This window comes from Felis catus, chromosome B3 (assembly GCF_018350175.1).
Source record: "Felis catus isolate Fca126 chromosome B3, F.catus_Fca126_mat1.0, whole genome shotgun sequence".
Taxonomy (NCBI): Eukaryota; Metazoa; Chordata; class Mammalia; order Carnivora; family Felidae; genus Felis; species Felis catus.
The window spans coordinates 47,401,683-47,424,263 of NC_058373.1; the positions used below are offsets into that span (position 1 = coordinate 47,401,683).

Sequence of the window (22,581 nt, forward strand, 5' to 3'; positions counted from 1 at the left end):
GAGTTTTAAAAATGAAATTGTACACCATGAAAACAATAAAACTAATGTTATTATCTCACAAGAGCCGTTATTAAATTTCTCCTTATAACTTAAAACATGTTTTTTAAAAGCAAAGGAGGAAAAAAGATACTAACGTTTACAAATAAATGTTACAAAAGCTCTGTGGATTAAAAACTCTTCTGGTTCTCAGTCTCACACATACTAAGTACAAAATCATACTGTTTTTAAACACGGCTTTGAATCCCGGTTAATTAAACCTCGGGTGGATACCTACCCTTCTGCTAACTTACGATGGTTTCAGTAAAAATCAGAAAAACCTCCTAGAGGCCCAAACAAGAATACAAACTGCCTTGGCTCCCAGAAACAGAAAACACCCAGAATCCCCTGGGATTATAAAATCATCAATCACTGAACATTTATCATTACCGAGACCGCAGGCTAACATTCAAGAAGACATTAATGGGGCTGAAACAGGCCTCACTATCTTTGCAGGCATGCTGTCAGTTCAACCAAAGGGCTAGGAACTGAGGGCTAAGTAACTGTCAAATCATTACAATTGCTTATGGATGCATGTCACAACTCCTTCTGCTGTTCTGTTTTAAAACTAATCTTCTGGGAGTGCTAACTCCCAGATGAATCTTTGTTTCATTTTTACCTACTTTAGAATTACTGATACACATGTGACAGACATACAAGAAGAATCTAGGTGACATTTACAACTTGGTTATGACCACAAGGATGTCCTCTGGTAACCACAAGGAAAGTGTCATCTGTCACAACCACATGCAGTAGAGGCTTACACAAAACACAATGGCTCCTAGCTAAGGTCACTCCTTGGAGTTTACTTTTGTTGTTTAAAACTTAACACTCTTGAGGTGCTAAGTGACATGTCACTATCTCACAGACATCTGGGTATTTCTGCCACTTCCTCCCCCTGCCACTTTTAGGTATGTAAGTCAAAACAAGGCACTGAAACCTACAAAACACTCACTGAACCAGTGTTTAACATCATTACACAATGATATTACTCCAGAAAAACGCCAAGAGAAATGTGTTTGTAGGTGAGCCACACTGTTCACACTTCACTTAAATGCAAAAGAACAGCAAAAGATTAATTCTGTATGCTCTCAGAACTCTTCATTCTTGAAGTACCAAAAAAGAACTTTTTTCTATCCTGACCATAAAAATAAAACATTCAAGTTTTTAAAAACTATCTCCTAAAGCACAAGAATACAACTAGATCTAAGTTTTAGGGTAACAATCAAACGATTACACACACATAGTATATTAACTTCAAAGATTACGTGTAACATAGATTAACAGAGAATAGTTATCTTTAGGCTTCCATTAATATGTGCTCAAAGAACACAGAAATTATTTTACTACCAACCACACATAAATAATAGTAAGTACTATCCCTTACCCATGGGCATCCATATTCTGCAGGACAAAGTACAGAATTTACTACAAGATTATTTTCCAGTCTACTGATAAATCTGGGATTGTCATACTGCATGACAGAGAAATAGTCTAGAAACTTTTTTTAATACATACAAGCAAGATTTGCATATCAAACTTCAGTAAGGCATAATTTTGCTCATATAAGATCAAACATTAATAGAAATTTGAACATTTTCCCTACACCTCAAAAGTTCATCTTAATGTATACAATTTTCTTGAAAAGTTACAGCCCAAGAGGCAAAGAGAAATAGTACCTCATCCACAGATGCAAACTGATGCAAGAGGACAGGACAAAGAAAACGGACTTATAAAAGACTGACATAGTTTTGGATCTAATATATACCAAAACTTCACCTGAAAGATGAACTAGCTACTGTTTCTAGATTATTCATCATTCTTTCCACAAAGTCGTAGTGATATCTACCAGAACAGAATTTTTCATGAACCAAGATGCACAGTTAAAAACTAATTTATAAACATTTAAATAAGATCACTATAGGTCACATTTTTAAGATTAGTTCTAGAAAAGTACAGTTATCTGTCAGCTTGTTAATGTGTCAACTAGCTGGATGATACCTAGAACAGTGTTTTGCAAACTTCAATATTCATATCAACTGACCGGAGATCATGTTAAAATACAGATTAAGAAGCATAAGGTCTAGGGGTGCCTGGGTGGCTCAGTTAGTTAAGCAACTGACTTCGGCTCAGGTCATGATCTCACGGTTTGTGAGTTTGAGCCCACACCAGGCTCTGTGCTGACAGCTTGGAGCCTGGAGCCTGCTTCAAATTCTCTCTCTCTCTCTCTCTCTCTCTCTCTCTCTCTGCCCCACCCCTGCTAGTGCTCTCTCTCTCAAAAATAAACACTTTAAAACAAAGAGAGAGAGAAAAACATAAGGTCTAGAATGGGGCCTGAGATTCTGCAGTTATAACACAAAGGTAATGTGATGCTACTGGCCCACAGACCACACTTCCAGTAATAAGAACATAAACAATCTGGAAATACAGATCTCTTTCACATATAGAGAAGAAAAATTCAAGTCTAGGAAGGTGATAGCCAGGTTTGCCCCAACCCTGCCTCAACCAGAACCACATTAAAAACACCAGAAGTTTCCAGAGAATTATGTTAGGAAGAAATCTCACAGTTAAGCAAAAGATCTAAAGCAATTAGAATAAAAAATATTTTTATGTATGTAGGTCTGTATTCCTCCATGTAGTTATAAGGTGAAGACAGATGTCAAATAGTACTTTAATGAGACAAATTTAGTTGACCTGGAGTTTAAACAGACTCCATGAGTACCACACAGATTTAGGCAATGGGGATGGATGCTGATAGAAAAGGCAAAAGGAAAGAATGCCATACATAAAACAGTTTCGGGACAACAGAACAGCAGGGAAGAAAGTGGAATAATGCAGTGGCCAGCCAGAATATTAGAGGGTAGAGAAAATAAGGGAAAGGTGACTGGCCTGAGGGAGGGGGTAGAGTAAAAAGAAGGGAATAAAAAACAAGCAAGCAATTGTTAAGATGAAGCCCAACAGATCAGTCAATGGTATTGATAAATGAATGCTATTTCAATTTTAGGATGAATAGGAAGTAAGCCAGTAAGATCATTAAATACAGAACTATCAAGGTGCATATTTTTTTTAATTTTTTTTTTTTAACGTTTATTTTTGAGACAGAGAGAGACAGAGCATGAACGGGGGAGGGGCAGAGAGAGAGGGAGACACAGAATTGGAAGCAGGCTCCAGGCTCCGAGCCATGAGCCCAGAGCCCGACGCGGGGCTCGAACTCGCAGACCGCGAGATCGTGACCTGAGCTGAGGTCGGACGCTTAACCGACTGAGCCACCCAGGCGCCCCTCAAGGTGCATATTTTAAATTGACAGAACATTAGTATGTTAATAAAAATGGCCAATTCTGTAAAATGGCTTTACTATTAAAATAACCATTAATAAAATACTTTTGTACATAAGAGATGATAAACGTACATTATATAGGATAGCACAATATTACCAAAATCATCTATCATAGCAGCTTTTTAGTCATAGTATGCTAAATCCATAAAAATATTTCCAAATGTACTCTAAAAAATTACTGTTCCTGTTTAATGATAAAAATGGAAAGCACTCAAAAAAAATCAGTAACTGATAAAATCAGTTGATACACAGATTACAAAAACTGTTCAACTCTATACTTAAAATCTGTCTAAACTACAATTTAATTTGCAAATCTTAAAAAGTCTCGTCTATGAATGCATAACACTTTGCAAAATCTTTATATTGTGAAACATGTTCTATACAAACGCATTTAGTACTTTTCTCTATGTTCATTTCATGATACAGAATTCAGAAATGTTAATCCCTGCTATAATATGACAAGAGACCTGACGCAGTCAATCAGATCTTCCACCATTTTTAAACTAATTTAAAATACACACAATAAATCAAATCTTTTCTGCCACAAATAACAAAACAAAAGCACCCAGTATTGTTTACATAATAGTCCTCTACTCTGGTTTGTCTCCTCAAAAATACAAGAACTTTCACCCAACCAATAAAGTGTAATCCACAGAGTACCTTCCCAGGTTGGTAACAGACTCATGGTTTTTCTAATCTATATTGCTATTTCTTTGTATGAAAACCAGTGCCTAACCCTATTTTAAAATATCCTTTCCAATTCTTTTCAATAGTTAAAAAGGGAAGGGCAGGAAAAGGCTATTTCAATAAAAATTTACCTTCTCAGAAAAGAAGGTATTGAAATTACTTAACTATCCATTTAAATTATACCATAATTAGCTGTTATAATTGCACTGTCCAGTGTAGTGGATAAATGTAGAATTTTTGAGCCAGAATGGTAGATGTGAATTCCATCTTTCCATCCACACATACTAGCTGTGTGACTTGAGGCAAAGCAATCTTTCTTGCCTCAGTTTCATTATCTGTAAAATTGGAATAATAACAATATCTTCATCTCATGGGTTGTTCTAAGAAGTAAACAAGTTAATATACTGTACCAAATGGAAAAGTGCCTGGCACATAGTAAGCATACAATAAACGCTGGTCACTATTTTATCATCTCATTTAGAAATTGTTGTCTAACAAATTTTGAGAATGCATGGACTGTGTCTGTTTTTTCCATAATTACATCCTCAGAACAATGGCTATTGCATACACAGCAGTTGCTCAATAAATGATGGATAGGAGATTTTAGCTGCTAAATGCTGCGGAGGTTCAGATATTATAAAGGTTCAATCAGTTTTTCTATAGAACAACCAATAACTCGTAGCAGAAAGAAGGCTGATGAAAAACTAGCTTATTTAACTGGATTGAATAAGAACCCACAGACCTTTGGTATTTAGAGAGCCACAGGATTTTGCACCATGTATTGAAATCCTCTAGCTCCTAAGTGGTCAATGCCAGAGCATCAGTTAAAAGCTATAAGCCATCAGAAAGCTTTGGACAAGACTAGGATGCAAATGGATGGTCACATCTCAAAGACAGGTAAAATTGAAATAAAAATAAGTAGCAATAGCAAATGAAGTTTAAAAGAAAAATGGTGGTCTTACTATATTTCTTTATATACACCTATGATAAATTACCAAAATAAATGTCTACATAAAGAATGTTATACTTTTTAAAACAAATGCTTGAATGCGATTTGTCTCTCTCCATTAAAATGCACCCATGAAAAAGACAAGTGAATTGACTTGATCACAGTAGTCTATTATCTGAAAGCAGGGACTCTGTCTATATCTATCACTAGTGACAAGCACATTAATAGGCACACAGAATGTAACTAATAAAATCTGTTAGTTTAATGAATGAATTAAATGAATCAAGCTTACACATGAAAAAGCTACTTAATATTCAACAGGTTAAGATTCTGTTATCCTTTAACAGGTCAGATGCTAATACATAATAAATTTTCCTGACAAATAGATTTTGTCATCCAGGTTCATAAATTCCTGGAAGGAAGAATGTTTTCTCTTTATGATCCCAAAAGAGACCGGCACAGAATTTTGCATATAGTAAGTGTTCAAGCTTTTCTTGAGGATGAATAACCTCTCCAGGTAACTTTTTGAAGTTTTTTAATTTTAAATTTTTTAGTAATCTCTATATCCAAAGTGGGGCTCAAAATTACAACCTTAGGATCAAGAGACATGCTCTTCCTACAGAACCAGCCAAGTGCCCCTCCAGGCAACTTTTATTTTAACATTTGTTTGTTTGTTTATTCATTTTTTGAGAGAGAAATAGACTACAAGTGGGGGAGGGGCAGAGAGACGGAGACACAGATCTGTAGCAGGCTCCAGGCTCTGAGCTATCAGCAAAGAGCCTGATGTGAAGCTCAAACTCACAAACCTCGAGATCATGACCCGAGCCAAAGCTGGACACTTAACTGATTGAGCCACCTAGACGTCCCTATTTATTTTTGATTGGCGGGGGGGGGGGGGGGGGGGGAGAAAGCAGGGAAGAGGCAGAGAGAGAAGCAGACAAAAAAATCTGAAGCAGGCTCCGTGCTATCAGCTATCAGCAGAGAGCCCGATGTGGGGCTCGAACTCATTAACAGTGAGATCATGACCTGAGCTAAAGTCAGACGCTTAACCGACTGAGCCACTCAGGCGCCCCAACCTCCAGGTAACTTTATTTATGAATGCTAAGACATGGTTTCATACAATTACTATAACCCCAGACTGAACAAGAAAGTCTTAAATTGTCACAGGTGGGAGGAGAGGGAGAATCAAAATCTTTTAGAGGTGAAAAGGATCCTCAAAAAATATGATGGACACATGAAATACTGCTTAGCACAGGGACGTGAAATACTTGTGAACATGAGATTTCAGAGGACCACCTAAAAAAGCTCACACAGGTTCAATGCTAAGTTAAGCCCAGTCACATTCACAAATTTATCCAAGTAACTGCTAATGCCATCTGTCAGAAGCAAAGTTGATGCTCTCTTGTGCTGGCCTATAGCTTTGTTGTGTTGGAAAGTTTACAAGCAGAAATGTTTCTACATTTTACTTGTTTAAAGTTCATTCTCTACATGGAGAAATCAAAACATCTCCAGGCATCACACGAAAAAGAATACTGAAATGAGAAAAGCAAAAAATACATTACTGAATCCAGATGTTACGTAGGATTTTAGGGCCCTAGTACACCATATAGTTCACACTCATTTTACCTACCATACAGATGAAAAGACACTAGTGAAGTTCAGTGTCTTGCTAAAGATCTGGAAGTGAGGGAATGGCACTGAGGTTAGTAAGAATTCCACATACCTAATAATCCATTCATAGTGGATTGATTATATGAGGCAAGTGTAGCCAAGATTCTCATTTTACATATTAAAAAACTGAAGTTCAGAGTAATCAAGATGACAAAACAAACGGACTTAAACTCTGAATCATTAACTTCTAATTAGAAGTTTTCCCTTATTTTGTACCATTATTCTATGTTACATAAAAGACTTGCTCCTTAAAGTTGTTGTTAAATTCCTTGATATTAAGTTCAAAAAAGATGAGCAAATCTTGTTTTGGTGGTTTTCAGAGAGTTAATTCTAGAAAACTTTTCCATATTATAGGTCTACATCTTCTAGGTTTTTCAATTCTAAATTCTCAATTACCATCCTCCTGACAGATTTTTAAAGTTAATTTCTCCACCAATGACTATATCAAAATCATAAATCCATGAACACATGAAACAGAAAAAGTGAAGAACATCTTTTCACTACAAATACAAAAGAATGTAAAATAAATTACTTTGTCAAAAAATTATTAACCCATATGTACTGTAACTATTTTCTATATAAAATTCAATGGCAAAATGTCATTGACAACTATTACGTTAGTTTGTAAGATTATAAATAAGCAGCACCAACGACTGATGTTTGAAAGAATACAGAAAAACAATACTTACATAGAGGAATTCCACTCATTTTGTTTGTTTGTTTTAGCCCCACATATTATGTGGTTCTCCCCAAAACTACAGACAGTAATGCCAGACAAGAAGTATACTATCCTGTCGATGGTTTCTAATGTTTAGATTTTGGCTGCTTCTCAGTAACTACCAAACTTACATAGACTGTTAGTTCCTTTCAGTTCAGAAACGGATGCTCCATTTAGAACAAAAATTTAAAAAACAGTGAAAAGTAAACTCAATTAGAAAATTATCTACCTTAAAAAATTATACTATAAAATACAGTACAACATATGTAACATTTTTAGGACATCTGTTAATTTAGTTTATTCCTAAACTAACATCCTGACTTTACACTTAAAAAGTATTTATTAAAAGATTACAAAATTAACTCAAAATGGATTAAAGAACATAAAAGCCTAAAACCATAAAACTCTTAGTTGAAAATATAACAGGTAACCTCCTTGACATCATTCTTGGTGATGATTTTTTTGGGGTTTGACAACAAAAGCAAAGGTAACAAAAAGCAAAAATAAGCCAATGGGACTACATCAAACTAAAAAGCTTCTGCACAGCAAAGGAAAACCATTAAAAAAATGAAAATCCCACCCCAACCTATGGATTATAATACGTGCAAATCATGTATCTGATAAGGGGTTAATATACAAAGTATATAAAAAACTCATACAAGTCTTCTATGGTGACAGATGGTAGCTACCCTTGTGAGCATAGCATAACAAAAACTTGTCAAGTCACTATGTTGTACACCTGACATTAATGTAACGTTGTAGGTCAACTACAATAAAAGGGGGGGGGGGGTGGGAAGAGCTCATACAACTTAATAGCAAAATAACCCCAAATGATCTGATTTAAAAATGTGCAAAGAATCTGAATACATTTTTCCAAAGCAGATCTACAGATGTCAGAAGGCACATGAAATGGTACTCAACATCACTAATCAGGAAAATGTAAATCAAAACCACAATAGGGTATCACCTTATACCTGTTCAAAATGGCTATCTTCAGAAAGACAAGAAATAACAAGTGCTGGTGAGGATGTGAAGAAAAAGTAAACCTCTCAGGCACTTTTAGTGGGAGTGTGAATTGGTACAGCCACTATAGAAAACAGTATGGAGGTTCCTCAAAAAATTACAACTAGAAATACCATATGATATAGCAATTCCACTTCTGGGTATTTATTTGAAGAAAACAAAAACACTATGAATCCCCATGTTCACTGCAGCATTATTTACAAGCCAAGACATGGAAGTAATCTAAGGGTCCACTGATAGAAGAATAAAGAAACAGGTGAGTAAACACACACATACACACACAGTGGAATATTCTTTAGTTGTAAAAAGGAAGGAAATTTTTTCATGTGCAACAACATAGATGGACCTTAAGGGCATTATGCTAAGTGAAATAGGTCAAACAGAGAAAGACAAGTACTGTATGATCCCATTGATGTGTAACCTTACAACAAAACAAAACAAAACAAAACAAAACAAAACAAAAACCAAGTTCATAATTACAGAGAACAAACGGGTGGTTACCAGAGGCAGAGATAGCGTATGGGAGATATGAGTGAAGGGAGCAAAAGGTACAATCTTCCAGTTATCAAATAAATAGGTCTGGGGATGTAACATATAGCATTTTGACTACGGTTAACAATACTGTATTGTATATTTGAAAGTTGCTAGGAGGGAATCTTAAAAGTTCTCATGGGAAAAACAATTTTGTAACTATGTGTGGTTATGGAGACTTGTTGCGGTGATCATTTTGCAATATATATACACAACAAATAATTAGGTATATACTTGAAAACTAATATGTATCAGTTATATCTCAATAAAAAGAAAAAAGATTACATTCACATTAAATACATAATTTTACCCACTTTTCTTCCTATATATCCTTTTTGCATTTTCAAAAGGTATTAGCCTATGATATATTAGATAATATATTTTTTTTAAAGGTAGTTCTCCACAGATTGAGAAGCACTAGTCTATATCCTTGGTACTAAAAATGTGGGCCTAGAATAGCAGTACTGGCAGTTTTGTGAGACTGTTTAAATGCAGAACCTCTAAGTGCATCTGAGACTTAAAAACTCACAGTCTACATTTTCAAAGGACTTTCAGGGGATTCATATGCAAATTAAAGTTTGAGAAGAACTAGTCCGTATTATCTTGTAAATTATGGAACCTGGTACATGGCAAAATAATATTAGCTCATTTTATTTCTTCTCCTCCTACCATTAGCACTTCATTAAGATCTAAAAAGTTCACATTTTTAAAACCAATTCTTTCATTGTCCCTTTCACATACTATATATAACCAGGGAAAAGTAGATAAAAGTGTTAAAATGGCAATCTACTGCAAAAAAAGTCTCAGATTTTACACATTTTATAAAGCTTTTATCTTCTACTACTGTATGTCAACAGATTAAGACTAAGCATATAATAACTGCTCAATAAATATTTTTAAATATTTGCTATTTGTGAAATCAATTCAAATAAATCAAACCGAGGAACAAATGACTTTATTAAAACCCATTCATTAAGAAGCAATAACTAATTGCAAGAAGGAAATGAGCAAAACAATGTTCTGACATTCAATGCAATGACATATTTTTAAATAACTTTTTTTTTACTTATTTTTGTTATCTTTTATTTGAGAGAGAGAGAGAGAGGAGAGAGAGGAGAGAGAGGAGAGAGAGAGAGAGAGAGAGAGAGAGAGAGCGAGAGAGAGCGAGCAGGAGAAAGGTAAAGGGAGAGAGAGAATCTTAAACAGGCCCCATGCTCAGCAAGGAGCCCAGAGTAGGGCTCAATCCCACAACTCTGGCCACCCAGACTTCCTTTAAACAGTTTTAAAACACCGCTTCTATATGTTAAATTTTGTTAAATGATAAATGTTTATTTTATAAGGTGAGAAAAATAAAAGCAAAAATCAATTCGTATATAAACTAACGTTTTTTTAATTTTTTTTTAACATTTATTCATTTTTTGACAGAGACAGAGCGTGAGTGGGGGAGGGGCAGAGAGAGAGAGAGGGAGACACAGAATCCGAAGCAGGCTCCAGGCTCTGAACTGACAGCACAGAGCCCGACGCAGCTGGAACTCATGGACCATGAGATTATGATCTGAGCTGAAGTCAGACGCCCAACAGACTGAGCCACCTAGGCGCCCCTAGACTTTTTTTAACCTCCATAAAATTTATAAGAAAACGACTAGAAAAATTGTATGTATTAAGAGTTTTAGGTGGCTCAGCCAGTTAAGCATCTGACTCTAGATTTTGGCTCAGGTCATGGTCTCATGATTTGTGAGTTCAAGCCCTGCACAGGGCTCTGTGCTGACAGCGTGGAGCCTGATTGGGATATTCTCTCTCACTCTCTCTGCCTCTTCCCTGCACTCTCTCCCTCTCAAAAATAAATAAAAAACTTAAGAAAGAATCTTAAATTTTCTTGCCTATATTTTCTAAAATTTCTATGAAAACCATTTATTGCTTCCTAAAAAATATATAGTTCCTCAGTTTTTTTCCTGTAACATGATTAAAGTACCATACTCCCATTAGAGAAAATTGATAATGGTACAGAAATAGTATCCACTTTGTAGGAAAAAAAAAAAAGATTGCTATGTTACTCAACTGAGATGCAAAATCAACAAAATTTGGACATTTTCTTACAATTTTTAAATGTTTCTAAACTAGTTTACACATATAAAAATGTATGTAACAAATAGCTTTGTATCCACAATTTAACAAATAAAACATTGCTAATATAGTTTGAACCCCTATGGAATTGCCTCAAATTCCCCTCCAAAGTAAACAATACCCTAAATTTGTCTTTTTTTTTTAATTTTTTTAATGTTTATTTATTTTTGAGACAGAGAGAGACAGAGCATGAATGGGGGAGGGGCAGAGAGAGAGGGAGACACAGAATCGGAAGCAGGCTCCAGGCTCTGAGCCATCAGCCCAGAGCCTGACGCGGGGCTCGAACTCACAAACCATGAGATCGTGACCCAAGCTGAAGTCGGACACTCAACCGACTGAGCCACCCAGGCGCCCCTAAATTTGTCTTTTTAACACTTTCATGCATTACTTAATACTTCTATTATATATGCATATTCCTTAAATAATATATAGCACCATTCCGCATGTTTTAAAATGTTATATAAACAGTATCCTTTTTTTCTTTCTCACTTAACATTCAATATGTAAGACTGACATGCTGAAAAAATGTAGCACTGGTATAGACATGTTGGTACTATATAATATTCAATTTATAAACATACCACAATTTATCTATCCATTCTCCTTTCAATGGTATTTGGATTTCCCATTTCCCCCTATTAAAGATAAGGCTACCATAAACACTTTAGCATATAACATGGAAATTTATGTGAAATTTTCTCTAGGAGTATGCACACCTTCAAGTTTACTAGACCTTACCAAACTGTTCTGTAGGATAGAAATACATTCATTTAAGAAAAAAGTCTCCAATTTTATACTGAATCATGAAGTTCTAATAGACAGCCCCAACTTATGGAAAGAAAGCTTCCCAAGTCTACTTAAAAGTTGTATGTAATTTGTGATGGACTTCCCAGATGGCAAAAAGCAAAGCAATCACAATTACTTATTGTGTTTACTTATTAGTTCAATTACATAGTTTTTTTCTTATCTAAAACAGTCTGTCCTGGGTTAAAAGGCAGTCCTTTGCTATAATAAATACTCAAGACCGCATTTGTTAAATGAGTTACTCTTCTCTAGGCTCCTGAGTTTATCTTAAGGTTCTATAAATAAAACTGCATCCATTACTCCAGGTGTTGATCAAGCAAAACTTGACAGAAATACAATAATATTTTTAGTTTGTTGCTAGGATCAGGTCTTGATGCTCAGCGAATAGGCTGTTATAGCCACGTAACAGTGTGGACTGATGTTGATTGTTAGATTATGACCCCACAAGCCTAACAGACATGATTAAAAGAGTAATGTATATCCTAGTAATATCCATAGGACAATACTTTTGAATTCTCTTGTCAGCTACAGTGATACTGAGCATGAACCAGCCATTTCCTGCTCCTAAACTAAAGCCACTCATATTTAAGGGTAAGCCTGAATTAAAAGTTCAACAGTGAAAGAATGTTCTTTTGACAACTGGCTTACATGGGTGGGAAATCCGTGGCCTGGATTTATCTCCCTGAAGGTAAAAGTAAGTAAGACACAGATGAAAGATCAGGGATTCCTTGTAGGAATACACATGAAGTTTTTATTCAGTCTAACTAATTCAAGGTTTCCTATGCCAACCATAATAGCATAGATTTGATGATACTATTTGCCAGAACATGAGTTAAAGGCTTTACTCAATCCTCACAACCTCACAAACTACTATTCCCATTACATAGATAAGAAAATGTGTGCAGAAAATTTACATAATTCACATGATATCCAACAGTAAGTAGCAGAATGGGTCTGAACCCAAGCAGTCTGACTCCAGAGCCCACCATGCAATGTTGCCTCTCTAGTAATAACTGTTCCTCCTTAGAATTATTGTGAATTAAATGGCTCAATGACAGGCTAGAGCCACACAAAATGAAAAGTATGTGTTCAAACAGTAATTCACAAGTGATAAAGGAATTAAGCCTGGAACATGCAACAACAACAAAACAAAAAAAAATTAACACCCAACTAGGCAAGTGGTATTTGGAATAGCAGAGGCAGTCATAAGAGCTTTTGAGAATTTGTGAACCTGTGGATTCTGATGGAGAAAAAGCAAACAAAATGGGAAATGGAAAAATTTCCTTTGGTAAGTGGATATCAAGTACATTCATTCATTCCTCTTATAGAATACTCCCCTTGCCCAAAGTGGGAATAAACTGTAGCAACCTTCAAATGATGCTGAGATAGTTCCTGGTGAAAAAGTAAACAGAGGCCCCAACAAACCTAGAAGCAAATTTATATGCCAGGACCAGCAGCTGAGTGTCCCCATGTAAGATGGAGTTTATGATGACATGCCAATTATAAGGAAATGGGGCAAAAACTCTAGAGAAAGGCTATGTAACTCTGTTTCAACAAACTAAGGCATTTTCTCTGAATGGCACCGAAGATTGCAACAACAACAGCAACAAATATATATATCTCCTACAGAGGTAGGAATCTTTAGGGTTAGAGCCTTAAATCCAACTTCAACTCAGGCTCACCCAGAGAAACAGCGTCAGAGGAGGCACCTCATCTTCCTTAGAGAATTGGTTACTTACTCTGCAGAACTGAAGCTACCCAGACATAGCAAATGAATGCAAAAGGACTTTTAAGAAAAAGACCCATTATGCACTTCTTCAGTTCCTGGATCTCTGGAATTCCTGATAGGTACCTAGCTAAAGTACCACAGGTGCCATATAGATACTCTGCCAAAGAGAGAAAACTTTACTTCTACCTAGTACTGGAGGAAGACAGTGTTCCTGATTCCTGATTTATAGTTTCTCTTGCAGAGTTCTCAGCAGCTAAAATGTTAGGACTTTCTTAAAAAAAAAACAGAAAAGCATCACCATCAGATAAGCGAGGTAGGTGCAACTACTCTGTGACTATATCTGTTATACAAAGCCTAACTTTTAGAGATGAATGATAAATGGGCTTCTGAAAACTAAAAATGATCCTCTTAGCAGAGACTTGTATATTAAATTTTTTAAAATGTTTATTTATTTTTGAGAAAGAGACAGACTTGAGCAGGGAAAGGGGGGGGGGGGAGAGAGAGAGAGAGAGAGAGAGAGAGAGAGAGAATGAATCCAAAGCAGGCTCCAAGCTGGGAGCACAGAGCCCGATGCAAGGCTCAAACTCATGAACCATGAGATCATGACCTGGGCTGAAGTCAGATGCTTAACTGACTGAGCCACCCAGGTGTCCTGAGACTTCTACATTAAATGAGTAGGTTAGTGAAAGAGTTCATCAAATTTTTCTTGGTTTTTGTAAAATTCCTCATTTTTAACTTTTAGAATTTTTAAATTTGACAAAGCACTAAAATTTGAGAAAGCTTCTAATTTTTTTTAGTTTAGGAAAGCATTTTAAAGTTATATTTGTAAACAGGACACATGTGCAGCTTTAGAATCACTGCTTCCCATCAATATGTTAATGATATGTCAAAGATGTATTTAACAAACTTTTCTCTTTTTGGTTAGCATTTATTGCTGACAACATCAATGGAATTAGACTCTAAATACATGACCTCTCCCATTTTCATGGTCCTTTTGTAACAGAAGACCCATCACTCATTTTTGCATGCTTGGCAGACTTTGTTTTACATATCAGTAAATGAAGCTATCTCCTTCTCCATCAGCTGCCTAACCCAGAAGGCCTCTGAATAACTCCAACATCCTGCTAAGGAATGACTCCTGGGGGAGTACTCACTTATCAGTTTGAGGAACACATACAAGATTTGAATATGGGCAAACTAACTTTTTAAAATCACTAAAAGCAGGATTTTTGTGGCTATTCATGTGTCCAGATATCTTAGCTCACTCATATCACATATTTAATGAAATTAAGTGAATTCATTAAAAAAGAAGAAAAAAATTAATGTAACAAAAATAGTTTCACCCTTCCTCTATTCTAAAAACCATGTACCCTAGAGGAAGTATGAGAAGTAGAATCTATTGTTCTGTCCATAAAGGGTTTTTGAATGCTTCTCAGGAGACACATCTCACTCCATGGCTATTCTATTATACAAAGATAGTATTCTTCATACAATATGATATTAAAACATAAACCAGCAACTTCATTTAGTAAACAACCACACAAATAGATATCTGATCCATTATGAGAGGGAAACTCCACTCAGATGTGTGTATGTACATTCTACTTATCCAATTAAATGAAATTGGCAAGGCAAGATTAAGTGGTATTACTTTATTAGAATACTTTTGGCAGGGCACCTAGGTAGCTCTATCAGTTAAGTGCCCAACTCTTGACTTTGACTCAGATCATGGTCTCACAGTTGTGGGATTGAACCCAATGTCAGGCTCTGCACTGACAGCACAGAGCCTGCTTGGGATTCTCTTTTTCCTTGTCTCTGCCCCTCCCCTGTTCATGCTCTCTCACAAAAATAAATAGATAGATAGATAGATAGATAGATAGATAGATAGATAGATAGATAAACAAATAAATAACACTTTAAAGAAGAATACTAATATACACAATTAAAAGTAAAAATAACAAGAGTTACTTCTTTAAAGGTAAAATCATACTGTAAATGAGACATGCAGTCCAAACTGATACTGGTTTACTATATTTTCAGATACTTACAAAAATATGATACTAGTTAACCATATTTGCACATAATACAAACTTTTCAGATACTTACAAAATCAGAAGACCAGAATTCCTTTGATAATCAACAGTAGTTCACAGTATTACCAGTCTTTTTTTTATAAACCTCCTAAGAGAGACTGAGATGTACCACTTAAATAATAAGACTAATAGTGGCACAAAATGAATTATCATCTACTTGATCAAATATGATGATTTTATTTATACAGCTATAACTGAACTTGATTTTCTTTTTTTTTTCCTGCTCTCTGCTTTGAGTTCTTATGTTTTCAGCATATACTATCAATCTCTAACCTAGATGCCATGAAGTGTGTTTGTCAACACTTCTGTGAGCTTCTCTTCTTTTGTCTTTCCTGCTCTTGGAAGACTTCCTTCTCATCTTCCTCTTCCCTACAGCCTATCTCTTTTACCTGTCTTTCATATCATTTTAATCTAGTTACTTACAAAATTAAAGAGATTAAACTGTGCATATGAAAGTATGAAAATGCATATGCATACCTAAGTATTCCTGCCAATAATTTATCAGACAATATGCTAGGTGCCTGGATACAAGAATGAATAAAAGTCTTTCACTTCAAGGAGTTCACAATTTAGAAAAGAAAAACAATACCTAAAAATATTTTAATAAATTGAGTAATTTGCATGAGGCCTGGGCCTAAGGTGTGTCACAGTATAGCTTCCAAAGGTTTGAGAAGTATTCTCAGACTCTCTAATAATCTAATGGGCAAGATGGCATGACCAGTAACATTTTAAATGATGCTCAAGCCAGTGTGCCAACTTCCAAGTTAAACCTCCTGGGCTGACTAAGGATAGAAGATGGTAACATATATCAGCAAAACTTCAGATGAGAACATCAAAGCTGAATGAGCACTCTGAGGCAGGCAGAAGAAATAGCATTAAGATTTGCTAAAAATGCCCTAATGCATAATGAAACATGTTGATAACTAGAAAACACAAATGTCAACAAACACACTCTGGTGGCTTCATGTTCATCACAGCTAACTTTTATTGCATGCATTCTATGTGCCACCATTGTGTTAAAGGCTTTCTTGTAGTATATCAATTAATTTAAACTATCTTTATATAGATATCATATTTTCCCTATCTCAAAAATGAGGAAATTTTGTCTTACAGAATTTAATTTTCTCAGAGTCCGAGAATGGTAGAGAACTGATTTAAACATGGGAACTATGACAGCAGATGACTTCATGTTAGTCACTAGATTTTTCATTTCCAGTACCAAGAAATCTGGCAACAAAGTATACACTTAAAAAGAGAATAATTTCCATTAGGCAAGCCATTTTCAAATTCTCAGAATCCTTTCAGTCTCAGGACCTGTTGTATAAAAATATTTTGTCTTAAAAAATATTGAGGGACGCCTGGGTGGCTCAGCCGGTTAAGCATCTGACTTTGGCTTAGGTCATGCTCCTGAGGTTTGTGAGTTTGAGCCCTATGTCAGGCTGTGTGCTGACAGCTCAGAGCCTGGAGCCTGCTTCAGATTCTGTGTCTCCCTCTCTCAGCCTGTCCCTCCCTCCCTCCCTTCCTCCCTATCTCTCTGTCTCTCAAAAATAAATACACATTAAAAAAAATATTGAGAATCCCAAAAAATTTTTGTTTATGTTTGTTTATCACTCAAGTGATATTTACTATATTAGAAACCAAACCTGAGAAATTAAATACACAAGAACTCAGGACAAAGATATCAGCATATTATCAGGTACATTTGGAAACTCCACAGTACAAAGAATAAGACTGAAATGGCAAAGAGTATTTTCATAGTACAAAAATAGTTTTAACCTTGTAAACACTCTGAATAAAATAAAGGGCTCATTTCAAAGGAAAACGAAAAAGATTCAGAAAATTCAAGGGGCATGCCTAACATCACACAGCTAGCTGATGGCAGTTATTTAATTTTATTAAAGAACAGATTTTTGTCTTCTGATTACAAAATATCAGTAGTCAAATATTTGGAGACAGTTGATAGTATGGAAAGGAACTACACAATAGCAAATATAGTCAAAATTACAAGGATTTCTTGACTGAACCAGCTTTCAGTCTTCTGCAGAAAAATATAATAGTGCAGTCTTCATTTCTCCATTCACTCTTAATTTGCTGCCCTAGGGTTTCCACTTATAAAGCAAATCCATGGCGCTTATCAGATCAGGCGAGACGAAAACTCCATTTCTACTTCTACTTCCAAACAGGATAGAATAACAGAGACCAGATTAACCCTCACACTTGAAACAATCAAAAAACTAAACAGCAGTTCTGAGACATTGCACATGGGCAGCGCAGGATACTGACCCCTGACAGGGGAAACAAACAGAGTGAATCCTAGGATTGCAGAGGGGGTTAGGGAAGAGGGGGATATTTCCACTCAGAACTCTATACCTAGCAATAAATAAATAAATAAATAAATAAATAAGAATATTTCAAAAATACAGAAAATGAAAAACTTCATCAGCACCAGACCCTCACAAGAGCAATGTTAAAAATGTTTTTGAATCGTAAGAAAAATAACACCACCTAAAAAATGGACCTACACAAAGGACTACTGCATGTTCTGTGATCACAATGAAATTAATTATCAATAATAAAAATATCACTAGAGAATCCCCAAATATTTCAAAATTAAACAATACACTTGTAAGTAACCCATGAGCCAAAGAAGAAATTAATAGGAAAATTATGAAGTATTTTGAACTGAATGAAATGAAAACACAACATAGCAAAAACTGTAGGATGCAGGTAACACCAAAGTCAGAGGAAAATTTATAGCACTAAATATGTGTTAGAAAAGATAAAAGGCTTCAAATCAACAACCTCATCTTACACCTTAAGAAACTAGAAACAAAGAGCAAATTAAATTCAAAATAAAGAATAATAGAAGTCAAACATATTGAAAACAGAAAAACAACAGAGAAAATCAGTGAAACAAAAAAACTAGTTCTTTGAGAATATCAGTAAAATAAGCCTCTAGCCATATTCATCAAAAAAAAAAAAAAAAAAAAAAAAAGAGGAATCAATTTACCCATATCAGGAGTGAAGTAGGGATTCTAACTACAGATTCTACAAATATTGTGCCAGAAAGACTCTAAGATGGTCTCTGTTTTCTAGTATTGACATCCTTAAATAAACAATTCCCCAGAAGTGTGAGCTGGCCTACTGATTTGCTTCTAACCAAAAGAATGTGGCAAAAGTGAGGTGATGTCATTTCTATGATTAGGCTCCATAATGTGTCTTCTATCTTGCTAGCAGACCTTCTCCCTTGCTATCTTCAATGAACTAGGCTGCCATAAGGCCCAGGTGGCAAGATACCTACGGAGGCAGTTTCAAGGCAAGAGCCAACAGGGAACTGTGACCTTCAGTTCAACAAATCGAAGAACTGAGCCTGCCAAAACACATATGAGCTTGGAAGCAGATTGTTCCCCAACAGGTCTTTCATATGGGACCCCAGTTCTGACCAATATCTTGCTTACAGCATTGTAAGCGACTGAACCAGAGGACCCAGCTAAGCTATGCCAAAATCGTCATGAATAGAAACTGAGACAATAAATGTGTGCTATGTTAAGCCACTAAATTTGTGGTACTTTGTGTATAGATCAAAAGATGACTAATACAAATATTTAGAAGATAACAAAGAAATATTATGAACAATTTTATGCCTATAAATTCAACTTTAATTGTGTTGAATTCAACACAATTCAACAATTGTGTATTGTGAATACACAATTCAATTTGTGTATTTCTAAAATACACAAATAAAGCTCACTGAAGAAAAAATAAGTAACTTAAATAGTCCCTTTATTCATAAAATTGAAATTGCAATTAAAAATCATTGCCAAAAGAAAACTCTGGGCCCACATATCTTAACTACCAAATATTTAAGAAGAAATAATACCAATGCTACACAAATTCCTCCAAAAGATACCTGTCATTTTTGAGGCCAATATTATAATGATACCAAATTCTGACAAAGATAGTACAAGAAAAAAAAAATCCTACAGATCAGTATTACTCAAATATAAAAATTCTTGGGGTGCCTGGGTGGCTCGGTGGTTAAGTGTCACTCTACGTTTCGGCTCAGGTCACGAGGTCATGGGATCAAGCCCCGCAGTGGGCTCTGTGCTGACACCAAGCAGCCTGCTTGAGATTTTTCTCTCTCTCCCTCTCTCTCTGCCCATCGCCTGTTCATGAGCTCTTTCTCTCAAAATAAATAAATAAACACTTACAAAGTATATAAAAATTCTTAACATTTTAGCAAACTGAATTCAGGAACATGTAAAAGGCATAATATATCATAGTGCAGTGCTATTTCTCTCAGGAATGCAAAGTTCATTAAGAATTTAAAACAGTAATTACTATAATTCCCAGAGTTAACAATCAAGATATTCTCAACAAATGTGGAAAAAACACTCCATATAATCCAAAATCCATTTTTGATAAATACTCTCAACATATTTGGAATAGAAGGGAATGTCATCAATCTAACAGATCACATCAATGAAACTTATAGCTAACATCATACTTAATGGTGAAACACTGACTGTTTACTCAACATCAAGGACAAGGCAAAGCTATCCACTCTATTTCTATTAAAAACTGTACCAGAAATCATAACCAATTCATTAAGAGGAATGAAATCCAGATTGGAAAGGAAAAAGTTACTCTCATTATTCATGGATGACATACTATCCAAATAGAAAATCCTCCAGCATGTACAAAAAAAGCTACCACAGCTAGTGAGTTTACCAAGATGCAGGATACAAGATCAATATACAAAAATGTATTGTAGTCTTATGCAAGATATGAACACCCAGAGATTGAAACAGAATTATAATACCATTAAAAATTATGAAAGAGAAACTAAAGATATGTAAAATGTGTTCACTGAAAACTATAACACATTACTTAAAAAAATTAAAGAACTAAAGAGAGAGATATGCTATATTCATGGATCAGAAGACCCTACTTTGTTAAGGTATCAATTCTCCTTAAAATGATCTATAAATTCAACACAATCCCAATAAAAATCTCAGAAAAAAATTGTAGAAACTGATATACTGGTTTAAAAATTTTCAATTTATATGCAAACTGCCTAGGATTTATAAAACAATTTGGAAACAAATAACAAGATTGGAGGGCTTACAACACTATCTGATAGGAGGATTTATTTTAAAGGAACGGTAATCAAGATGGTACAGCACTGGTGTAAAGATTTTGAAAAATCAGTAGACCAGAACAGAGTTCAGAAATTGATTCTCACACACATGGTCAATTGACTTTAACAGGGACAACAAGAGAATTCAATGGGGGAAGATAATCTTTTCAACAAATGGTGGTACCAAAACTGGATAGCTTTATGCAAAAAAAAAAAAAAAAAAAAAATCACTTTCAACCCTCACTTCACACCTTATACAAAATGAAGTCACAGTGGGTCACAGCTCTAGATGAATGGTTGAACATACAAGTCATCTTATGTACTATTTCTTGAGACTATTAACTGGCAGTCAAACTTCATTCGTAAGTAATACAGAAAGATTCTACGGTGGGGAAAAAACTGTAAGAAGTATATTCTATTCCTTTCTTAAGGATTTATAACTTGCAATAATTTATTAAAAACTGAGAAATCTAACAACAAAGAAGTCCAATTTTGTTTAACCCAATAATACATAAATATTTGGACTATGGAGCTCTGTTTTTACACATTTATTAATATCCTATTAAGCACAGTTTGAGAAACCATGATCTTGTTGAAAATTTTTGCTTTACATATTAGGAACTAATGTCCAGAATAAGTAACTCTTTTGACCAAGTATGCCTGTCTAATGGGAGAAGTCTCCAGGCTTAAGTCCTTTGTTCTTTGTATTTTACAACAGATTCCATTTTCAATTGATTTGCCCTAGAGGTTTCATAACCACGCGTTGCTTCTATTTCTCTGCTTCTACTCTCCCTGGGCCATCATTATCATAACTTTTATCACTCAATAGTATTATGATGTTTTTCAAGAGAATGAACACTCCTTTTGTCCAGATAATATGGACTGATCATTTTTGTTTTGCTTACCTAATTCCAGTGACCAGAAAATTGTAAAATCTCAATAAATGCTGCATAAATGAAAGAACTAAGAGAAAAAAAGGATTCCATGTGAACAGCACAGAAAGAAGAGTTTAAGCCCAAAGAAGAAGACTACAAAATTTCAAATTGGGAAGAAAGATACTAAAAGTGATCTAAGAGAGTAAGGTAAGGTTAGTGGGAAATCAAGAATAATATTTACAGAGCAAGAGCTCAGAAAACTATAAACTCAACGAGATGTAACGGTATCACCGATGCAGAGAAAATATTTGGTACAGAACAGTTGATACCTTCTTGCTAATCACTAAATAATTTACATTAAACACCAAGAAGAGGGTCTATCTACTTCATGCAAAAAGTAGTACAATGACTGTGATATAAAACCACGTTAAAATAATTACTTCATTTGGTAGTATAAAGGATTAAGCATCAGTTCAATACACTGAAGCAAAGCACTCTAAGTTTGTTATTGTCTAAATAAAAATGTTATTAGAATATATGACAAAAGTATATCACAAAAGGAACTAACATCAATTGATCAAGCTAAGCTTTTGATATAAACAAGCTCTCTGAGGTCTCATTAACCATCCTGTGAAGTACATATCCTTTCAAACAAATTTGAGGAACTGAAGAATCTACATTCTGTCAAATCTGGGTTGCCCAATTTTTCCCCCAATCATCTCTAAATAGCAAGATGTATAATGCAATAAACCTTTCCAATCATTTCAATATTGTGAACAATCTACTTTACTTATAAGAACCTCTTGTTGGTCATTTAAAACCTGCAACAAGTTCCTCATCTTGTTCAAGACATACTCCAGGAAT

At 35.0% G+C, this 22,581-nt stretch overlaps 1 protein-coding gene across 1 annotated transcript in view; it reads right to left on the reverse strand.

Moving 5' to 3' along the window:
• TCF12 (transcription factor 12) overlaps window positions 1-22,581 on the reverse strand; it is a 379,017-nt gene that overhangs the window by 186,663 nt on the left and 169,773 nt on the right.